The sequence below is a fragment of the Bos grunniens genome, chromosome 20, assembly GCF_055505025.1.
Source record: "Bos grunniens cultivar Pamir isolate PY7600 chromosome 20, Bosgru_T2T1.0, whole genome shotgun sequence".
NCBI lineage: Eukaryota > Metazoa > Chordata > Mammalia > Artiodactyla > Bovidae > Bos > Bos grunniens.
In genome coordinates this window covers 13,326,668-13,348,891 of record NC_141184.1, presented here as the reverse complement: position 1 = coordinate 13,348,891, position 22,224 = coordinate 13,326,668, and the positions used below count along the sequence as shown (strand labels likewise).

At 42.5% G+C, this 22,224-nt stretch overlaps 2 long non-coding RNA genes across 2 annotated transcripts in view; both read right to left on the bottom strand.

Annotated features, from left to right (window-relative positions):
• LOC147350111 (uncharacterized) overlaps positions 1-22,224 on the bottom strand; it is a 32,590-nt gene that overhangs the window by 1,948 nt on the left and 8,418 nt on the right. The gene's annotated exons all lie outside the window — the stretch shown is intronic.
• LOC147350112 (uncharacterized) lies at positions 5,586-6,462 on the bottom strand. The gene is made up of 2 exons (XR_015148624.1): positions 6,308-6,462; positions 5,586-5,709 (listed from the first exon to the last, which is right to left on the bottom strand). It is a non-coding gene; the product is annotated as an uncharacterized LOC147350112 (long non-coding RNA).

Below are 22,224 nucleotides of genomic sequence, written 5' to 3'. Positions count from 1 at the left end.
GGGCGTTAAGATGAAAACTCTAATTCAAAAAGAGAATGCACCCCAGTATTCATAACAGCACTATTTACAATACCCAAGACATCGAAGCAACCAAAATGTCCATTGACAGATGAATGGATGAAGAAGACGTGGTATATTTATACAATGGAATATTATTTGGCTATAAAAAAAGAATGAAATGATGCTGTTTGGAGCAACATGGAGGAACCTAGAGATTATCATATTTAATGAATTCCATTTACATGTGGAATCTAAAAAAATGATATAAATGAAGTTTTTTACAAAACATAAACAGACTCACTGACATGGAAAACAAAATTATAGTTACCAAAGGAGAAAGGAGGGGGAGGGATAAATTAGGACTTGAGGATTAAAAGATATACACTACTATATATAGTCAATTTTTCTCAGACACAGTCCCTGCCAACTACCGATCTGTTTTCCATTCCTATAGTTCAGCATTTTTGCAGAATGTCATATAAATGGTACCACAGTCCAGAATCTTCTAGGACTTATTTCTTTCACAGATTATAATGTCTAGATTCACGCAAGTGTTGTGTATTATAGTTCACTTTATTTATATACTATCATATTTATATAGAATAGTATATAAATATGGGGGGAAATGTCACTATGTAGGGAGGTACCAGTTTGTTCATCCATTAACCAACTTAAATATATTAGGGTCATTTCCAGTTCTGGGCAAGTATTAAGGTACATAAATATTTGTACACAGATTTTTGTGTGAATATAAGTCTTTATTTCACTTTGGAAAAATATCTAGGAATGAAATTACTGGGTCAAATGATACATGTATGTCTAACTTTATAAGAAACTGTAAAACTCTTTTCACAGGTGGTCCTAACTTTTTACACCTCTACTATGAATGTCTGAGAGCTCGGGCTGCATCCTTGCCAGCACTTCATCTTATCTTTAAATTTGTAGTGGTAACTCTGTGGTTATAATATGCATTTCCCTAATGATTAATGATGTTGAGTATTTTTTCATGTGCTATTTGCCATTCATGTAATCTAATTTGGCAAAATATACACTTAATTATTTTGACCATAAAAAAAAAGAATAGATAAGCAAAAAAGACCTATTGTATAGCACAGGGAAATATATTCAATATCTTGTGTATGTGCTTAGTCGCTCAGTCGTGTCCAACTCTTTGCAACCCCATGGACTGTAGCTCACCAGGCTCCTCTGTCCATGGGATTCTCCAGGCAAGAATACTGGAGTGGGTTGCCATGCCCTCCTCTAGGGGATTTTCCCAGCCCAGGGATTGAACCCAGGTCTCCCACATTACAGGTGGATTCTTTACCATCTGAGCCACAGTTCCCTATAATGGGATCTGAAATATAATGAATATATTATATCTGAAATATAATGAATCTGAAAAAGAATGGACATATTTATAAGTGAATCATTTTTGTTGTACACCTGAAACATTGTGATTTTACTACACTTCAATAAAAATTATAAAAACCAAAATAATTGATTAATTTTTTTAAAAGTCACAAAGAAGTTTGCTCTTCCTCTCTGCTCTCTGCCAGGTGAGGGTGTAAGAAGTCAGCAGTCTACAAATCAGAAAATATTCCTCCCCAGAACTCCACCATGGTGGCACCTTGATCTTGGACTTGCAGGCTCCAGAATTGTAAGAAATAAATTTCTATTGTTTAAACCATCCAGTGTATGGTAGTGTGTTAAACAGCTTGAACTAAGACATTTGGAAATAGGGACTGTGAGAAGGGGATGAAGGTGAAATGAAGTCCTAAGAAAGTAGGACTGAAAGTCACTCAGTCATCATGTCCAATTCTGTGACCCCACAGTTCTACAGTTCATGGAATTCTCCCTGCAAGAATACTGGAGTGGGAGCCTTTCCTTTCTCCAGGGGATCTTCCCAGGTCTCCCAGGGATCAAACCCAGGTCTCCTGCATTGCAGGCGGATTCTCTACCTGGCCTCCCTGTCCATCACCAACTCCTAGAGCTTACTCAAACTCATGTCCATTGAGTTGGTGATGCCATCTAACCATTTCTTCCTCTGTCATCCCCTTCTTCTCCTGCCTTCAAACTTTCCCAGCATCAGGGTCTTTTCCAATGAGTCAGTTCTTCAAATCAGGTGGCCTAAGTATTGGAGCTTCAGCTTCAGCATCAGTCCTTCCAATGAATATTCAGAACTGATTTCCTTTAGGATTGACTGGTTTGATCTTGCTGTCTAAGGGACTACCCAGGGTCTTCTCCAACACCACAGTTCAAAAGCATCAGTTCTTATGGTCCAACTCTCACATCCATACATGACTACTGGAAAAACCATAGCTTTGACTAGACAGACCTTTGTCAGTAAAGTAATGTCTCTGCTTTTTAATATGCTGCCTAGGTTTGTCATAGCTTTTCTTCCAAGGATCTAGCATCTTTCAATTTCATGGCTTGCAGTCACCATCTGCAGTGATTTTGGAGCCCAAGGAAATAAAGCCTGTCACTGTTTGCATTGTTTTCCAATCTATTTGCCATGAAGAAACAGTGGAAACAGTGTCAGACTATTTTTTGGGGCTCCAAAATCACTGCAGATGGTGATTGCAGCCATAAAATTAAAAGACACTTACTTCTTGGAAGGAAAGTTATGACCAACCTAGATAGCATATTGAAAAGCAGAGACATTACTTTGCCAACAAAGGTCCATCTGTTCAAGGCTATGGTTTTTCCTGTGGTCATGTATGGATGTGAGAGTTGGACTGTGAAGAAAGCTGAGCGCCGAAGAATTGATGCTTTTGAACTCTGGTGCTGGAGAAGACTCTTGAGAGTCCCTTGGACTGCAAGGAGATCCAACCAGTCCATTCTGAAGGAGATCAGCCCTGCGATTTCTTTGGAAGGACTGATGCTAAAGCTGAAACTCCAGTACTTTGGCCACCTCATGCGAAGAATTGACTCATTGGAAAAGACTCTGATGCTGGGAGGGATTGAGGGCAGGAGGAGAAGGGGACAACAGAGGATGAGATGGCTGGATGGCATCACTGATTCGATGGACGTGAGTCTAAGTGAACTCCGGAAGTTGGTGATGGACAGGGAGGTCTGGCGTGTTGTGATTCATGGAGTCACAGAGTCGGACACGACTGAGCGACTGAACTGAGCTGAACTGATGGGACCAGATGCCATGATCTTAGTTTTTTGACTGTTGAGTTTTAAGCCATCTTTTTCACTGTCCTCTTTAATCTTCATAAAGAGGCTCTTTAGTTCCTCTTCACCGTCTGCCATAAGGGTGATGTCATCCGCACATCTCAGGTTATTGATAATTCTCCTGGAAATCTTGATTCCAGCTTGTGCTTCTTCCAGCCTGGCATTTCACATAAAGCGGGCAAAAATATTCAGATGACTACCTCAGAATAACCAGCCAAAACCCTTTGGTTTTATCAGTGTGGCAGCTGGGGGCCACAGGTTCTGTTCTTGAGCCAGAACCCAAAGCCACATTCAGTCCTTGGCTCTGCAGCTCCATTCCATCTCTTACCCACAGAGGACACACAGGGTTCTGTGAGAAAGCCCATGTTTATTAATGATGAGGTACCTCTAAGGAGGAGGTCATCTCTGAGATGTATTTGAGTATAGAGCTGTCTGACATCTGTGTTAGCCTGTCACCTTTTTGGGGCCAGACCATCTGGCTTGTGGGTTCTTAGTTCCCCAACCTGGGATTGAACCCAGGCCCTGGCAGTGAAAGCGCCGAGTCCTAACCACAGAACCACCAGAAAATTGCCTAAAACAGTCATTTAGAAATATGAAGTGTCCATATGCCTATCTCGGCAAGCTGGATTGTGATTTATTAATATCTCACAACCGACTGGCCTAGCAAAGCTGGAAGTTGCCCTGGTCTCTCTTCCTCTTCTTCAGGATGTAATGCTATCAGATCAGGACTGTACCCTTACAACCTCATTTAATTTTACTTCCGTAAGGCCCCACATCCAATATGTCACATTAGGGGTTAGGGCTTCAACCTACAAATTTTAGCTGGACACAAACACTCATTTCCCAACACTCATAAATCTTTATATGTCTTGTTCCTAACCCAATAGAATCATAAATTTCTTCTAGATTAAATCCTTATATCAATATCATGTGGCAATGTATTAATAGTATCTGTTCTGTTCAGTTGCTCAGTCGTGTCCGACTCTGACCCCCGTGGACTACAGCATGCCAGGCTTCCCTGTCCATTACCAACTCCCAGAGCTTACTCAAACTCATGTCCATCAAGCTGGTGATGCCATCCAACCATCTCATCCCCTGTATTAATAGTATAGCAGAGAAAAAGTCAGCTCGATGGCCTTGAGTCAGTCATGGGACCTCTGTGAGCCTCAGCCTATTCAGATGTAAAGTCTAGATAGCAACTCTTATAAATATGTTATGAAGCTCAGAAGGGAGGTGTGTCAAGGGTATGGAATCATATTCATGAAATAATAGCTAACTCTAATCCTTTTAACATTTTGTAGCTTATGAAGCACCATTGTCTACATCATCCTGCTGAATGAAGACCTGAATGCCTCAGACACTTCTGGCTCCAAGCTTCACGATCTTTAAGGTCTTAGATCAACTGGTATAGTGAAAAGAAAGTGTTCATTTTAAGATAACCTTGATCTTCACTAGGTCATCATTTGTTTTACGCAGTGAAGTAATTCAGTGCGTTGGTCTAGCTCTTGGGGTTATCAAGAGATTGTGTTAATAAGTCTTCTGGCAAGGAGAAGAAAATATCAGTTGTTTTAATGTCTATTCTTTTGTAAAATTAATCAGTTACTTGCTATTTTCCTTAAATAGTTGTTCAGAACACATATAGCCTTGTAAGTCCAGTCACAGACACTAGGTGGCACCATAAGAGCCTCACCTGCACCAGTTCCTGACAATCCAACAGCCCTTTCTCACCATGTACAGCCTGAAAACATGCTAAAGATTTTTAGCACAGAATCTAGGGTGAAACTTAGGGAAATGTTCTTCCTTTTCTGTGTAGAGTGTATATGTTTTCTTTTTAAAACGTTAATCTCCTAGTTTGAATCGTACAGAGAGGAACAAGGCTCTCAGGGCAAACTACAGCCAGTGTGAATCTGGTGAGGAGACTAGGTCTGAATCCCAGTGCTGATGCTTAGCATCTGGTTTTCCGGGAGATGGTCTCTTTCCTGCCCTGTATCTGCCTCTCATTGGATTGCTGGGAGGACCAGACAGAGTCATGTATGAGGACTGCCTTCTGCTTCAATTAGAAACCAAGGTTCTTTTCTGCCTCTGCAGCCCTCCTCTTCCTTGGGAGGCTCCCGCCTTGCACCAGCTCTGGGCCCCTGCTGCCCTGGCCCCTCCCTACTCTTTTCTCAACTGCACGATCCCTTTAAACATTTAAAAGGACTCTGGCATCAGATTTATTTTCAGCTTCCACTCAAACAGCTGAAACTTGCGCTTCTTAGTGTCCCTCACACCAGTGGTCCAGCTCCTCTTCAACAGCCTTACGGTGCAGAGTACCGAGTGGAAGAACACAGGCGTAGACGTGTACTATCACCCTGGTCATAAACAGCTGTGTAGATGTAAAGAACAAACTTTTGGACTCTGTGGGAGAAGGCGAGGGTGGGATGATTTGAGAGAATAGAGTTGAAACATGTATATTACCATATGTGAAATAGATCACCAGTCCAGGTTCTATGCATGAAACAGGGCGCTCAAAGCTGGTGCACTGGGACGAACCTGAGGGATGAAATGAGGAGGGAGGTGGGAGGAGGGTTCGGGATGGGGGACACATATACACCTGTGGCTGATTCATGTCAATGTATGGCAAAACCACTACAATATTGTAAAATAATTAGCCTCCAATTAAATAAATTAATTAAAAGATTCTACTGGCCTAGAAAAACTTTTACTGAAATTGGTAAAATGTTTCAAAAAACAAAAAAATAAAATAAACAGCTGTGTAACCCTGAGCACATCATTAATCCCTCTGAGCATCAGTATTCTAGGGGATGAAAATATCTGCCCACAGGAGAATTAAGAGAATAAGTAGATAAAAAGAGATTTTTAAAAAGATACATTTTTATGATTTTATCTTTTGCATCTTCCACATATGTGACCTCTCCCTGTGACCCAGAGGTACCGCTCTGAAGGGCAAGTGGATGAATGGGTAGACTAGGATTATTAGAGTAAAATGCTCATAAGAGGCATGGTGTAGTTTACTTGTAAAACAGGTATTTCAGTTCAGTCAGTTCAGTCACTCAGTTGTGTCCGACTCTTTGCAACCCCATGGACTGCAGCACGCCAGGCCTCCCTCCCGGAGCTCACCCAAACTCACGTCCATTGAGTCGGTGATGCCATCCAACCATCTCATCCTCTGTCATCCCCTTCTCCTCCTGCCTTCAAACTTTCCCAGCATCAGGGTCTTTTCCAATGAATCAATTCTTCACATCAGGTGCCCAAAGTATTGGAGTTTCAGCTTCAGCATCAGTCCTTCCAATGTAATTGAGAGATAAAACTAAAGGCTTGAGGAAAGTAGGGCTTAGTGATTATGCTAAAATATAGTTTGGAAATAAAACAGGGGAGACCCAGGTTATCCCCACCTCCTGTTGCCCCACCACAACCACAGAGGGTCGTGAGGACCACAGAGGAGGAGCCTCAGAGGAAGCGGGCCGGGAGGGCAGAGGAGCTGGGTTGTCCCCGCATGGTCAGGCCACCCAAGATGGCTGTCCTCTTGCTCTCTGTACATCCCCTGCTTGACCCATCCTTGTGTCACCTCCACCCACTCACCTGACTGCCCTTCCCTCTTCAGTAAATGTCTACGTACTTGCCCCAGGCCCGAACTAGTGATTGCTTTAATCCTTAGGGTAAAGAATCCGCCTGCCATGCAGGAGACCTGGGTTCAATCCCTGGGTTGGGAAAATCCCCTGGAGAAGGGAAAGACTACCCACTCCAATATTCTGACCTGGAGAATTCCATGGACTGTATAGTCCCTGGGGTCGCAAAGAGTCGGACACGACTGAGCGACTCTCACTTTTCACAGTATCTCCACCTTGCTGGCTCATGAAAGGAGTGGTGAGGAGGTGTTCCTCTGCTGGTTTCCCTGGTAACCAATGAGCCAACCTGACATCAGTTCCCCCATTCATTGGTGACCTCCCCTCCCCCCGGGAGTGAAGACAGCTGTCATGTCCAGCCTGCAGGCTGCCACACACACACGGCAGGAGTCACTCCAGGACCTTGCTTCACACAGGTCAGGCCCTCCTTTCCCTTAACACCATTGATGTCTCTGGCACTGAATCCCGGGGGCTTTCTTCAGTCTTTTATTGGTTGTTTAATTTTTTTTTTTGGTTGTGCTGGGTCTTCTTTGCTGCACATGGGCTTCTGTCTAGTTGCAGAGGACAGGGGCTACTCTTCCTTGTGGTGCGCAGGCTTCTCATTGCAGCGCTTGTCACAGAGCACAGCCTCCAGGCACGCGGGCTTCGGTCATTTCGGCACACAGGCTCAGTAGTTGTGGCCATGGGCTTATGCTCCAGGGCACGTGAAATCTTCCCAGACCAGGGATCGAGCCGGTGTTCCCTGCATTGGTAGGAAGATTCTTATGCACTGTACCACCATGGAAGTCCTCTTTCTTCAGTCTCTGAGCTGGCCAGTACTGGGTTTGCAGGCCTGTGGGGTGTGACAGTTCCCTTTCTAGAGTCCAGCACACACCTAAGCGTGAAGCCACGAAACCTCGGTGCGTTCCTTAACCCCAAAATCAGGGAGACGGAAAAAGTCCACAGCGTATTAATATATTTAGTCAGTTAGTCCTCAGAACAGCCCTACATACCACTATTGCCCACAGTAAGGCCGCAACACACAGCTATCATTGGCCCATTTTACTGAAGAGGAAAGTGACAGGACTTTACTTCAGGCCAGCTGGCTTCCAAGGCCATGCTCTTCTTAACCATCACGTCACACAGCCTTTCAGTAAATGTCAATGCCCTGCACTCACCCCACTCCATCTCTGTTTCAGTGCCAGGGTTAAGAGGTTGAGTTACAGAAGTTAGGCTGCCACGTGTTTCACGCTATTACTATTTATGGTCTGCACTCTGCAGGATCTTCAGGTGTGGTTCATCACCTGTTGTTTCTTCTCTCTTCCCCAAACCCTGCTGCTGCTGCTGCTAAGTCACTTCAGTCGTGTCCGACTCTGTGCGACCCCATAGATGGCAGCCCACCAGGCTCCCCCGTCCCTGGGATTCTCCAGGCAAGAACACCAGAGTGGGTTGCCATTTCCTTCTCCAATGCATGAAAGTGAAAAGTGAAAGTGAAGTCGCTCAGTCGTGTCTGACTCTTAGCGACCTCATGGACTGCAGCCCACCAGGCTCCTCCATCCATGGGATTTTCCAGGCAAGAGTACTGGAGTGGGTTGCCATTGCCTTCTCCACCCCAAACCCTACCATGGACCTAAACCTTCATCATTCTCTGCTGTGCTCACCTGTTTCAATAAACTTGCTTGTGGTTCATGGAGAAAATCAGTGCCATCAGGGGTGGGTCCTCCCAGCTTCTCTCCTTCCCTCAACTAACTTTATCTTCAAGGGCACCCTCTCCTCCCCCTTGGCCACCAGTTTTCCAGGAAGAGATGTCTCTATCTTCCTATTTTAGTCCCTCTTCTCCTTCACCTCCTCCAGGATTTCTCTTGTGTCTCTGTTTCCAACTTCTTCAACCTTCCCCCTCTCTGCTACATCCTTTCAGCATATAAACCAAGTAAGGTCCTTCCTCTCCTTCACAATGTCTCCACCCATAATTGTCCCAGATGTCAGAAATTTCCAGCCACCAGTCCCTGGACTCTTCCTAAGTAGTGTAGAAATTTCACTAATTCATGAAAAAAAATTTTTTGAGAAAATTAGGATAATATAGGGAGTTTCTCATTAAGCTAAAGTAATTAAATTTAAATGACTTTCTTTTGTTCTAATGTTATGACTTTTTTTTTTTTTTAACTGTTCTGATATTCTCTGTATAGGACACCCTCTGTGGGTCCATATCCTCGGATGCAGGGGGCTGACTGTACTGTGCCGTTTTATATAAGGGACTTGAGCACCTGTAGAGTTTGCTATCCTTTAATGAACAGCCCCTTGATGAAAGTGAAAGAGGAGAGTGAAAAAGTTGGCTTAAAGCTCAACATTCAAAAAACGAAGATCATGGCATCTGGTCCCATCACTTCATGGGAAATAGATGGGAAAACAGCAGAAACTGTGTCAGACTTAATTTTTGGGGGCTCCAAAATCACTGCAAATGGTGACTGCAGCCATGAAATTAAAAGACGCTTACTCCTTGGAAGGAAAGTTATGACCAACCTAGATAGCATATTCAAAAGCAGAGACATTACTTTGCCAACAAAGGTCCATCTAGTCAAGGCTATGGTTTTTCCAGTGGTCATGTATGGATATGAGAGTTGGACTGTGAAGAAAGCTGAGCACTGAAGAATTGATGCTTTTGAACTGTGGTGTTGGAGAAGACTCTTGAGAGTCCCTTGGACTGCAAGGAGATCCAACCAGTCCATTCTGAAGGAAATCAGCCCTGGGTATTCTTTGGAAGGAATGATGCTAAAGCTGAAACTCAGTACTTTGGCCACCTCAGGCGAAGAGTTGACTCATTGGAAAAGACTCTGATGCTGGGAGGGATTGGGAGCAGGAGGAGAAGGGGACGACAGAGGATGAGATGGCTGGATGGCATCACTGACTCGATGGACATGAGTTTGAGTGAACTCCAGGAGATGGTGATGGACAGGGAGGCCTGGAGTGCTGCGATTCATGGGGTTGCAAAGAGTCGGACACGACTGAGCAACTGAACTGAACTAAACTGAATGAATATCCTGGAACGAATCCCTCAAGGGTCCCAGGGATGATGGTATACCGTCTATCAGAAGTGGGAAGACTTGGCTTGAGCAATGAAGGAACCCTTTCCCTGTGTTAAGAGAACGAGATTTGGGGCATCATTGTTATTGTGCATAACCTAGTCCAGAAGTCCTCAAGCTTTTTGGTCTCTGAATATCTCTACCCTCTTTACACTCTTATAGAACGATGAAGGACCTGTATTGACTATGTTTCCTTACTTTCTGTACTCTTAATGCTCTGGTGGGGCTTCCCAGGTAAAGAATCCCCCTGCCAATGCAAGAGACACAAGAGACACGAGTTCCTGGGTCTGGAAAATCCTCTGGAGGAGGAACTGGCTACCCACTCCAGTGTTCCATGGACAGAGGAGCCTAATGGGCTACAGTCCACGGGATCAGAAAGAGTCAGACATGACTCAGTGACTGAGTATGCACAATGCTCCAGTGCCTGGGAGCTTGCTGGCCCAGGAGAGACTGTCCCTTTGAGGACAAGCTGATTCCAGAGATAACAAACTCTCCCCTTGAGAATATGCCTTTCATGTGCAAAGTAACCCATCCAAAGCCATATCCTAAGCCCACCACCCCCAACCATGCCCTTTATCCAGCCCATGGTACTCCTATTCTTTGGGTTGTACAGGGATACGCTGTTTTATTGTGAGAGGGTAACAGGCAGGAAGGCCAGGGGTCTCCAAATGGAGGAAATAGCCTGCAAGTGTCAGACATTTTTATCTCTCTTAAGCGGCAGGAGGAAACAAACTAGGATTATTTTTTCCTTCTCTATACAAATTTAAAGGGAGGTTTCTCTTAAAATACTGCGTTGCCATAATGACACCTGGTTTCGCCTAGAGATAACCAATGCCTTTTTCTTATGGAAATGTTCGTCTTAAGCTATGCTAATGTACTATGCCTTTACCCCAAACTCTGTCTCCAAGTCGGTTCCACCTCTTGTCCCAGAACCTACATGACAAACCAGTATGGATATTGTTCCCCTAATCTATGTAAATGAAACTATTTGTATGGTGGTCTGCCCTTCTTCAAGATTCAAGTTAATCATTTTATGGCCCAGGATAAACCATTTGGGGCCAAGATTATCCCAAAATACATCTTATGGGTGAGGGGCCTGGTGCCATTCTGAATTTTAAGACATTCCTTTCTTTCATTAACAGACTGCTAGTGACTATATAACATCCAGCTGAAGACTAGCAGGGGAGTACTCTTTCTGCCCCCTTCTGATGCCTATGTCAGAAGCTTTCTCTATCTCCTTTATACTTCAATAAAACTTTATTACACAAAAGCTCTGAGCGATCAAGCCTCGTCTCTGGCCCCGGATTGAATTCTTCTCCTCCGGGGGCCAAGAATCCCGGTGTATTCGCGTGATTCAACAACAACCTTTCAATTGCACCTCACATATACTGCCTTTTTTTTTTTTTAAAACAAATGGAAGGCTTGTGACAAACCTGCATTGAGGAAGTCTGTTGGTGCCATTTTCCTAGCAGTTACTTTTTTAAAAAAAGACTACTTTTTTAAAATATAACACTATATAGTAAAGTAATGCTCAAAATTCTCCAAGCCAGGCTTCAGCAATACGTGAACTGTGAACTTCCAGTTGTTCAAGCTGGTTTTAGAAAAGGCAGAGGAACCAGAGATCAAATTGCCAACATCTGCTGGATCATGGAAAATGCAAGCGAGTTCCAGAAAAACATCTATTTCTGCTTTATTGACTATGCCAAAGCCTTTGACTGTGTGGATCACAATAAACTGTGGAAAATTCTGAAAGAGATGGGAATACCAGACTACCTGACCTGCCTCTTGAGAAATCTGTATGCAGGTCAGGAAGTAACAGTTAGAACTGGACATGGAACAACAGACTGGTTCCAAATAGGAAAAGGAGTACATCAAGGCTGTATATTGTCACCCTGCTTATTTAACTTATATGCAGAGTACATCATGAGAAATGCTGGGCTGGAGGAAGCACAAGCTGGAATCAAGATTGCTGGGAGAAATATCAATAACCTCAGATATGCAGATGACACCACCCTTATGGCAGAAAGTGAAGAAGAACTAAAAAGCCTCTTGATGAAGGTGAAAGAGGAGAGTGAAAAAGTTGGCTTAAAACTCAACATTCAGAAAACGAAGATCATGGCATCTGGTCCCATCACTTCATGGGAAATAGATGGGGAAAAAGTGGAAACGGTGTCAGACTTTATTTTTTGGGGCTCCAAAATCACTGCAGATGGTGACTGCAGCCATGAAATTAAAAGATGCTTACTCCTTGGAAGGAAAGTTATGACCAACCTAGATAGCATATTGAAAGCAGAGACATTACTTTGCCAACAAAGGTCCATCTAGTCAAGGCTATGGTTTTTCCAGTGGTCATGTATGGATGTGAGAGTTGGACTGTGAAGAAAGCTGAGCACTGAAGAATTGATGCTTTTGAACTGTGGTGTTGGAGAAGACTCTTGAGAGTCCCTTGGACTGCAAGGAGATCCAACCAGTCCATTCTGAAGGAGATCAGCCCTGGGTATTCTTTGGAAGGGATGATGCTAAAGCTGAAACTCCAGTATTTTGGCCACCTCAGGCGAAGAGTTGACTCATTGGAAAAGACTCTGATGCTGGGAGGGATTGGGGGCAGGAGGAGAAGGGGACAACAGAGGATGAGATGGCTGGATGGCATCACTGACTCGATGGACGTGAGTCTGAGTGAACTCCGGGAGTTGGTGATGGACAGGGAGGCCTGGAGTGCTGCAATTCATGGGGTTGCAAAGAGTCGGACACGACTGAGCGACTGAACTGACCTGACTGATTGTACACTTTAATAGACTGCACAGTCTACTCATACACAGTATAGTGTAAACGTGACTTCTATATGCACTGGAAACCAAAAAATGTATGTGACTCACCTTATGGCCACATTTGCTTTACTGTAGCGTCTGGAACCAAACCTACAGTATTGCTGAAGTCTGCCTATATTCACCTTTCCTAATCACCCAGGGCAAGACACAGGAAACCCCAGGACAGTGCCTACACCCTAGAACATGGGAATTACTCAAATCAGCCAACCCGAAACCTGCTTACCCTGCCTTGCCTGTTCCTTTCTACAGAAACCACCATGAGACTCCCAGTGATGATTTCCCCTCACTCCTTCGACAGCCCGGTATGACAGTGCAGGCCTCCTACTCTTAGGAACAGACTTCCCTTTCAATGACAGTCATCGACTGAACTAACCATACCTGAGTAATAACGAAGTCTACATTTTGAAACAGGACCCCAACTGACTTTTGTTTATGTGGATTCTCTATGTTGATATTTACTGTTTTAGATATTAAAACTGAGAAAATGCAAAAATACCTAAATGAATCCATTATACTTTAGCATAGTAACATCTTAATGCAAAAAACTATGTTTTCCAAAACAAAAAAATAACTGTGGGAAGAGTAGCCCTATTTCAGTTTTTGCAATTCTCTTTAATGTATAACTGAATATAATGCAGCTGGATTTGGGGGCCTGCTTCTGCATTCAAAGAGCAGCATTATCACATTGTGGAAAATTCCACCATATATTCATGAGCGATTGAGAATAAAAAAGGCAAATAATATTTTAGCATTTAATCATCTATTTTGAAATTGACCTCATCAGATCAGATCAGTCGCTCAGTCATGTCCGACTCTTTGCAACCCCATGAATCGCAGCACGCCAGGCCTCCCTGTCCATCACCAACTCCTAGAGTTCACTCAGACTCACGTCCATCGAGTCAGTGATGCCATCCAGCCATCTCATCCTCTGTCGTCCCCTTCTCTTCCTGCCCCCAATCCCTCCCAGCATCAGGGTCTTTTCCAATGAATCAACTCTTAAGTGAAAAAGTTGACTTAAAGCTCAACATTCAGAAAACGAAGATCCGGTCCCACCACTTCATGGGAAATAGATGGGGAAACAGTGGAAACAGTGTCAGACTTTATTTTTCTGGGCTCCAAAATCACTACAGATGGTGACTGCAGCCATTGACCTCATAGACCCGCTGAAAAGGTCCCCAGACCACACTTTGAGAATGCTGCTGGTGCTAAGTCACTTCAGTCGTGTCCAAGTCTGTGTGACCCCATAGACGGCAGCTCACCAGGCTCCCCCATCCCTGGGATTCTCCAGGCGAGAACACTGGAGTGGGTCACCATTTCCTTCTCCAATGCATGAAAGTGAAAAGTGAAAGTGAAGTCACTCAGTCGTGTCCAACTCTTAGCGACCCCATGGAATGCAGCCTTCCAGGCTCCTCCATCCATGGGATTTTCCAGGCAGGAGTACTGGAGTGGGGTGCTATTGCCTTCTCCATTGAGAATGCTAACCTAGACAATATTGACTAATACAAACAAGTTCTTTAGAATTCCTGATGCTGGCCTCCCCCCACCCCCAGCCTGGCCCAGCCCAGGCTTCGAAGCCTGACATGGGGCTCAGAACTCTTATTCCCACTGAAGGACCTCTGCAATATAATTATTATCCAGTTTGTGAGTTGCCCACCCAGGGTTGGGGGTCAGTCTTTCCTGGTGGGCCAGTGGTAAAGAATTCCCCTGCCAATTCAGGAGACCTGGGTTCCATCCCTGGGTCAGGAAGATCCCCTGGAGGAGGAAATTCAGGAGGAAATACCAGAGGAGCAACCCACTCTGGTATTCTTTCCTGGAAAATCCCATGGACCAAAGAGCCTTGCAGGCTGTAGTCCATGGGATTGCAAAGGGTCAGACATGACTGAGCAACTGAGCACACGCACACCCGGGGTGGCGGGGGGGTGTGTGTGTGGGATTTAATTACATTACGAGTCCATCCCTCCTACCTGTCTCACTGTGGTTCCTTCTTTAGGTCTTTAATTGTAGAAGATCTTTTCTGGGACGCCCTTCATCAGTGGTTGTTCTCAGATAGTTGTGATTGTGGTGTGCTTGTGAGAGGAGGTGAGCTCAAGGTCTTTCTGTTCCACCGTCTTGGCTGCTCTCCTTTTCCTCATCTTAAAAGGCCACCAATCCTACAGGATTAGGGACCCACACTTACAACCTCATCTGACCTTAATCACCTCCCTCAAGGCCCTATCTCTAAATATAGTCACACTGGGCATAGGACTTCAACCTATGAATTTCAGACTGGGGTGCGGAACACAATTCAGTCCATAACAGGAGGTGAAAATTGAAAACCGAGATTGTGAGGGAAAAACAACAAAGCTAAAGAAAGAGGTGAAGCAACGTGCTATAATGTGTTACCAGGCTGGCTACTACTTCATATAAAACTTCAGAAAAACAAAAACAGGCTGGTAAATGTATGGCAAATTGGGCTCTTCCAGAAGGACTGCAAGAAAGAATCCCATCTTGGACTATTCTGTGGTAGGAAGATGCTACTTGCCTGAGTCCCTGCCCCAACCCCCATCTCCTATTTCCTATTAGTCAAGCTTCACCCCCATGGAAAGCTAACTCAACACATCACTGGGTGGTGTCAGCAAGCCTTTCGGTGCATGCAGGATGGCTAGATTCCATTCTGTGTGATGTAGCATTTCATCCAAGCCCAGAAGTTAGGGAGGGATACAGCCTGTGAGATTCCAGGCCTGGGGCATTTTAGTCAGACCAGCCAGCCCAACAACTGCTGCAAAAGTGGTGGTGGAGGGGGTGCAGCCTAGGAGTTAGAAGCAAGTGTCAGCTGAGACAGAGATGTCTGATGCAGTAATTGACATCTGTAGAAGATTCAGAACTACTACTACGCTGTTATAAGTACAGAGGTGGCTATCCTAAACTCACATTTCCCGAATGGATCACAAACCTGAAGGTCATTGAGAAAGTGCATTTTGATAGTCATGGAAAATCCTGTTGTTCTTCAGTCGCTAAGTCATGTCCGACTCTTTGTGAACTGCAGCACACCAGGCTTCTCTGTCCTTCACTATCTCCCGGAATTTGCTCAAACTCATGGCCAGTGAGTCTGTGATGCATTGCAAATGAAGTGTATTAAAAATATTACACCAGGGCTTCCCTGGTGTCTCAGATGGTAAAGAATCTGCCTGCAATGCAGGAGACCTGGGCTTGATCCCTGGGTTGGGAAGATCCCCTAGAGGAGAGCTTGACGACCCACTCCAGTAGTCTTGCCTGGAGAATCCCCATGGACAGAGTAGACTGGCAGGCTACATCCATGGGGTTGCAAAGAGTCAGACATGACTGAGTGACTAAGCACAATGAAAATATTTAATAACCAAATAGTATAATTCATCCAATTTGAACAGAGGAGTCTTAGCCTTTAATAAATGTTATGTTTGATATCCTCCATATCCAACTGTTAATACTGGTTACTACATTGTATCCTTCAGATTTGTTTAAAAACCAATGGAGTAAGTTACACTATAGTTTTTCTCATGAAATATGAAATTTATCAGATGGCTGTGAAATAAGTGTGAGAACTCAAGATATATTCAGAATGGCAGTCAAATTGACAGCTGTCTTATCTTGTCCAACTAATTTTTAATTGAAGTGACACTGGAAAGTGCCTTGGGAGATGACATGGCTTATGCTTATTACAAGACCACTATGCTCTTGCTATTTTAAAGAACAAAAATATATGAGCTCTACTACTTGACACTCAATAGTAAGATTGAGTCATGATTGCCTACCATAGTCTTAAACCCTGAACTGTGGAACATCTTCATTGCTGTTGAATCTTTTTGAGTTTTCAGATTTTTTTTTTCCTGTAGTATTCATTGTTAGATTCAAGGTTTATCACGTGACTTGTCATGCACATGTGTGTCTTTGTGTGTATTTTGTATTTAGGGAGTAGAGTGGTTATTTCAAGTGGCTTATAGAAGAGCAGGCATGCTCAGCTGACAATATTAAAACTTCCACAGGATTGAAAAATAGGTATATAAGTTGTCACCTCCAAAACAAACTGGAGTCATTGACAGAATCAACAGGGATAGCCAGGATGGTGTAGCCATGGGAGCAGCATTCCCAGAGGCATCAGCAGCTATAAAGCATTACCTGCAAATTCCGTGAACAAGAGGCAGAGAATTAAGATGATGGTTCTGATGGCCAGAAGTCACACAAAACTCTGAGATCCACACAAAGTACATCATGTCTCCTCGATTAGAAATTAGTTCTTTTACTGATACCCAAGCACCCATGCGAAGAGAGAGCCAGCTCATTGGAGAAGAGCCTGATGCTGGGAAAGATTGACGGCAAAAGAAGGGGGGCGGCAGAGAAGGAGGTGGTTAGATAGCATCACCAACTCGATGAACATGAATCTGAGTGAACTCCGGGAGATGGTGAAGGACAGGGGAGCCTGGTGTGCTGCAGTCCATGGGGCTGCAAAGAGTTAGATATGACTTAGCGACTGAAAAACAACAACAAGCGCCTATGATCTCCAAATATCAGCCTACAGCCCCATCTTCCCTACCAAGTTCCAGACCATATATTCCACCTCAAAATTCTACCTCAAAATTCTCATGCCTCAAACCATGTCTATCAGAAGTCTCACCATTGCTTCATATTTCCTATCTTTGTTGATGATATTGCAATCCATTTGTTCTCTCTAAGTTAGCCATTTAATTCATCCTTTCAAAGGTGTTTTTTGGTGATATGCACTGGGTACATAACAGTAAACACAGCGAAGTCCCTTCCCTTATGAATCTTGCTTGTGTTGGTGAAATGGACTATAGCTAAAATATGCAGGTGTGTGTGTGTGTGTGTGTGTGTGTGTGTGTGAGAGAGAGAGAGAGAGAGACAGAGACAGAGAGTGTGAGTAGCAAGCTCTCTGGGAAACAAAGCAGAGTAAAGAGATAGTGAATGATAAAATATGCTATTTTATATAAGTTATCAGAAAAATCCCAGTATTATTAAATTCCTGTCTCATCCTTGCCTCCTATATCCAACTGGTCATTAAGGCGAGTCATTGATCCCCCTGCCTATGCTGTCTCTCCTCCGTCTCATTCCATTTTCCATGCTTCCATCCGAGTCATTCTTTAAAGTTCAGATGGCTGTTTGCATTCACTATTATTGACGTGACAGTCACAGGTTCATCCATCCTACCTTCCAAACCACAACTATCACTCTTCAGTTACCCGTGGGAAATAATTTCTCCATCTAGGTGGTTCCAAACGTCAATAGGTATAAAACAGCTTTATCAAGATTTGTTTTCCATTAGTCTCTTCATTATAATGTGGTCTCCTTCTAGTAAAGAGTGTACCATAATTCTTTGTGTCCCCACACCTGACCTGGTTCCTAGCCCAGAGTTAGTAATGAGCATATATTTGTTTGGTTTATTTGAAGTACAAAAAATATTAAAATTAAATGTTCTTCTTCTTTCAATAGAAGCTAGCTCTGGCAGAATTTCAGAGCGTCTAGTTGTTACCTGACTATCCAAGTCTTTATAATCGTGGCCCTTGGTGACATTCCAACAGAATGATATTATCTACTCTACCAGATGATACAAAATTTTTTTCTCCAGGTGTCATAATAATTCCTAGTGAGTCCTTCCCAGAACTTGGCTCTGTGAACTCCAGGTGAGCTTTTGTTCACCTGCTCTGAAATGTCTGACAAATGAGTGGAGGTTGACGGAGCCCATGTTTTCATAAGGCTCTCATCTTTCTGACATTATGTAGGGCAGGTTAGTGACTGAAGTGGTAACTTGACTGAGAAGACTTCTATGTGAAGATTTTTGTTGTAGACTGTGACTTGTCCATAACCCAGTAATGAACAATGGTTAAAGAAATAAACCAAAACACCAAAACAAAATAAGACAAAAACTCTTGCTTTACTGTAATGCTGATGAGACCGGCAGAGAAAAGTTCAAAGTCAATTCTAATCATTCAGATAGCATCCTCAAAAGATGGAAAATTAATTAAAGTTGCTGTTTACTATCTTCTAAAGATCATAATGACATCAAAAATAGAACTCAGGTCTTCTGACTCCCTCTAAATATTTATTTTTAATATAAATCTACATAAGAATTATTTGGATAGCATATAAAAAGTACTTCACATGACCCAGTTATGACTTTAAGAAACCAGGGGGAAACATTTTGAAAGCTACATAAATTAAGAGTGAATTTCAGATGTTTGTAAATTAAACTATTATATCTCACTTCTGTTCAAAAAATAAGCATTGAAACATAAGTATTAATAAATATCATTTACCCTTATGAACAAATTAAATTTTGAATGCTTGAATGATTCTTCAATTGATAAGAATTATTGATTTTTAGCAGAAGGAAGAATATTTTGTTAACTGAAGCATATAATGGAAAACTACCAATGTAGGGAAGATATATTTTTAGCTCAGGGTTATGAAAGAAGGTATTTTTTCAACTCAGGGTAAGTATTGGATAAATACTGTATTTGAAACTTTTTAAAATTAATTTTTTTTGATGTGTAGTTGATTTATAACATTTAAAAAAATTTCTCCTATGTAGCAAATGATTCAGGTATTATATAATTAAGTTTTATATATATTATTCTTTTTTATTATAGATTATTAAAAGATATAGAATATGTTATTTATACACCATATATTATATGTGTGTGTTATATATATATATTTATAATGAAAAAGAATATGGTTGTTTATGCAGTAAATACTTGTTCTTTATCTATTTTATATATGATAGTTTGTATCTGCTAAACCCACACTCTTAATTTATCCCTCTCCCATCCTCTTTCCCCTTTGGTAACCACAGGTTTGTTTACTATGCTGGTAAGTCCGTTTCTGTTTTGTAAATAAGTTCATTTGTATTATATTTTAGATTCCACATGTAAATGACATCATATATTTGTCTAAAGAGCCTCTTGATGAAAATGAAAGAGGATAGTGAAAAAGTTGGCTGAAAGCTCAACATTCAGTAAACTAAGATCATGGCATTTGGTCCCATCACTTCATGGGAAATACATGGATAAACAATGGAAACAGTGTCAGACTTTATTTTTGGGGGCTCCAAAATCACTGCAGATGGTGATTGCAGCCATGAAATTAAAAGACGCTTACTCCTTGGGAAAAAAGTTATGACCAACCTACATAGCATATTAAAAAGCAGAGACATTACTTTGCCAACAAAGGTCCATCTAGTCAAGGCCATGATTTTTCCAGTAGTCATGTATGGATGTCAGAGTTGGACTGTGAAGAAAGCTGAGAGCCGAAGAATTGATGCTTTTGAACTGTGGTGTTGGAGAAGACTCTTGAGAGTCCCTTGAACTGCAAGGAGATCCAACCAGTCCATCCTAAAGGAGATCAGTCCTGAATATTCATTGGAAGGACTGATGTTGAAGCTGAAACTCCAATACTTTGGCCATCTGATGGGAAAAATTGACTCATTTGAAAAGACCCTGATGCTGGGAAAGATTGAAGGTGGGAGGAGAAGGGGATGACAGAGGATGACGAGGTCGGATGGCATCACCAACTCAATGGACATGAGTTTGAGTAAACTCCAGGAGTTGGTGATGGACAGGGAGGCCTGGCGTGCTGCAGTCCATGGGGTCACAAAGAGTCGGACACGACTGAGCGACTGAACTGAACTGACTGATAATGTCTTTCTCTGTTGGGCTTGCTCACTTAATACAATAATCTCTAAGTCCACCGATATTGCTGCAACTGGCATTATTTTATTTTTTATGGCTGAGTAATATTCCATTGTGTTTTCTTTTTCCATTTATCTTTATCTGTTCTTTTGGTGGACACTTCAGTTGCTTCCACATCTTGGTTATTGTAAGTAGTGCTGCTGTGAACATTGGGGTGCATTTGTCTTTTCAAATTCGACTTTTCATCTTTTCCAGATATATGCCCAAGAGTGGGGTTACTGGATCATATGGTAATTAAATTTTTTAGCTTTTAAAGGAACCTCCATACTGATTTCCAGTGTCTGCACCAATTCACATTCCCACCAATGGTGTAAAAGGGTTCCCTATTCTCCATACCCTCTCCAGAAATTATTTGTAGACTTCTAAAATGAAGGCTAAATCTGACTGGTGTGAGGTGATATCTCATTGTAGTTTTGATTTCCACTTATCTAATAATTAGTGATGTTAAACATATTTTCATGTGGATGTGTTCCCCATCCTGAACCCTCCTCCCTCCTCCCTCCCTGTACCATCCCTCTGGGTCATCCCAGTGTACCAGCCCCAAGCATCCAGTATTGTGCATCGAATCTGGACTGGTGACTCATTTCATATATGATTTTATACATGTTTCAACGCCATTCTCCCAAATCATCCTACCCTCTCCCTCTCCCACAGAGTCCAAAAGACTGTTCTACACATCAGTGTCTCTTTTGCTGTCTCGTATACAGGGTTATTGTTGCCATCTTTCTAAATTCCATATACATGCGTTAGTATACTGTATTGGTGTTTTTCTTTCTGGCTTACTTCACTCTTTATAATAGGCTCCAGTTTCATCCACCTCATTAGAACTGATTCAAATGTATTCTTTTTAATGGCTGAGTCATACTCCATTGTGTATATGTACCACAGCTTTCTTATCCATTCATCTGCTGATGGACATCTAGGTTGCTTCCATGTCCTGGCTATTATAAACAGTGCTGCCATGAACATTGAGGTACACATGTCTCTTTCAATTCCATTTTTAAAAATTTCCAGGATATGCAAATCTTACAGACAAGAAGTAAATTCCTGGTTTCTAGAGGCTTAAGAGAGGGGTTTTGTGAGGCTTATTTGGAAGTAATAAAAATATTTTAGAATTAGATAGTGGTGATAATTCTACAACTTTGTGACTACACTAAAATCTACTGAATTAAACACTTTGTACATTAAATTTGCCTTAAATAATAACAAAGATGTAATTTAAAAAATAGTCCTTACAATGTTTATAAAGGGAAAAAAATTATAAATAAAACTATTGTTAGTATTGTCATTGGTAATAGAATTCCAGAAGAAAATATATATCAGAATTGTTGAAGACCATCCTCTGACCTGGCTTGCCTGGTGGCTCAGCAGTAAAGAATCCACCTGCCAGTGTAGGAGACAAGGGTTCAGTCCCTGGGTTGGGAAGATCCCCCTGAGAAGGAAGTGGCAACCCACTCCAGGATTCTTGCCTGAAGAATCCCATGGACAGAGGTGCCTTGCAGGCTACAGTCCATGGGATCACAAAGAGTCAGACACAACTTAGCAACTAAAACCAACAGCAATCCTGACCTATTCACCTCATGACAAATAGGTTCAGCACCAGGGACAGCTCCCTATGTGTGCCATCTTTTCAAAGGTAGCTTACAAAAGGCTACCAAAATCCTGTAAAAGTTTCCTAACAGTGACATTTCTCCTCTGCTTTTCTTCTTTTCAACACTGCCATATGGCAGTTATGCTTGCCTTTATTTTTACATTTTTGAGAGCAGTTGACCAGAACGCCAAGGATCAGATATTTCATTAATCCACTTAGCAA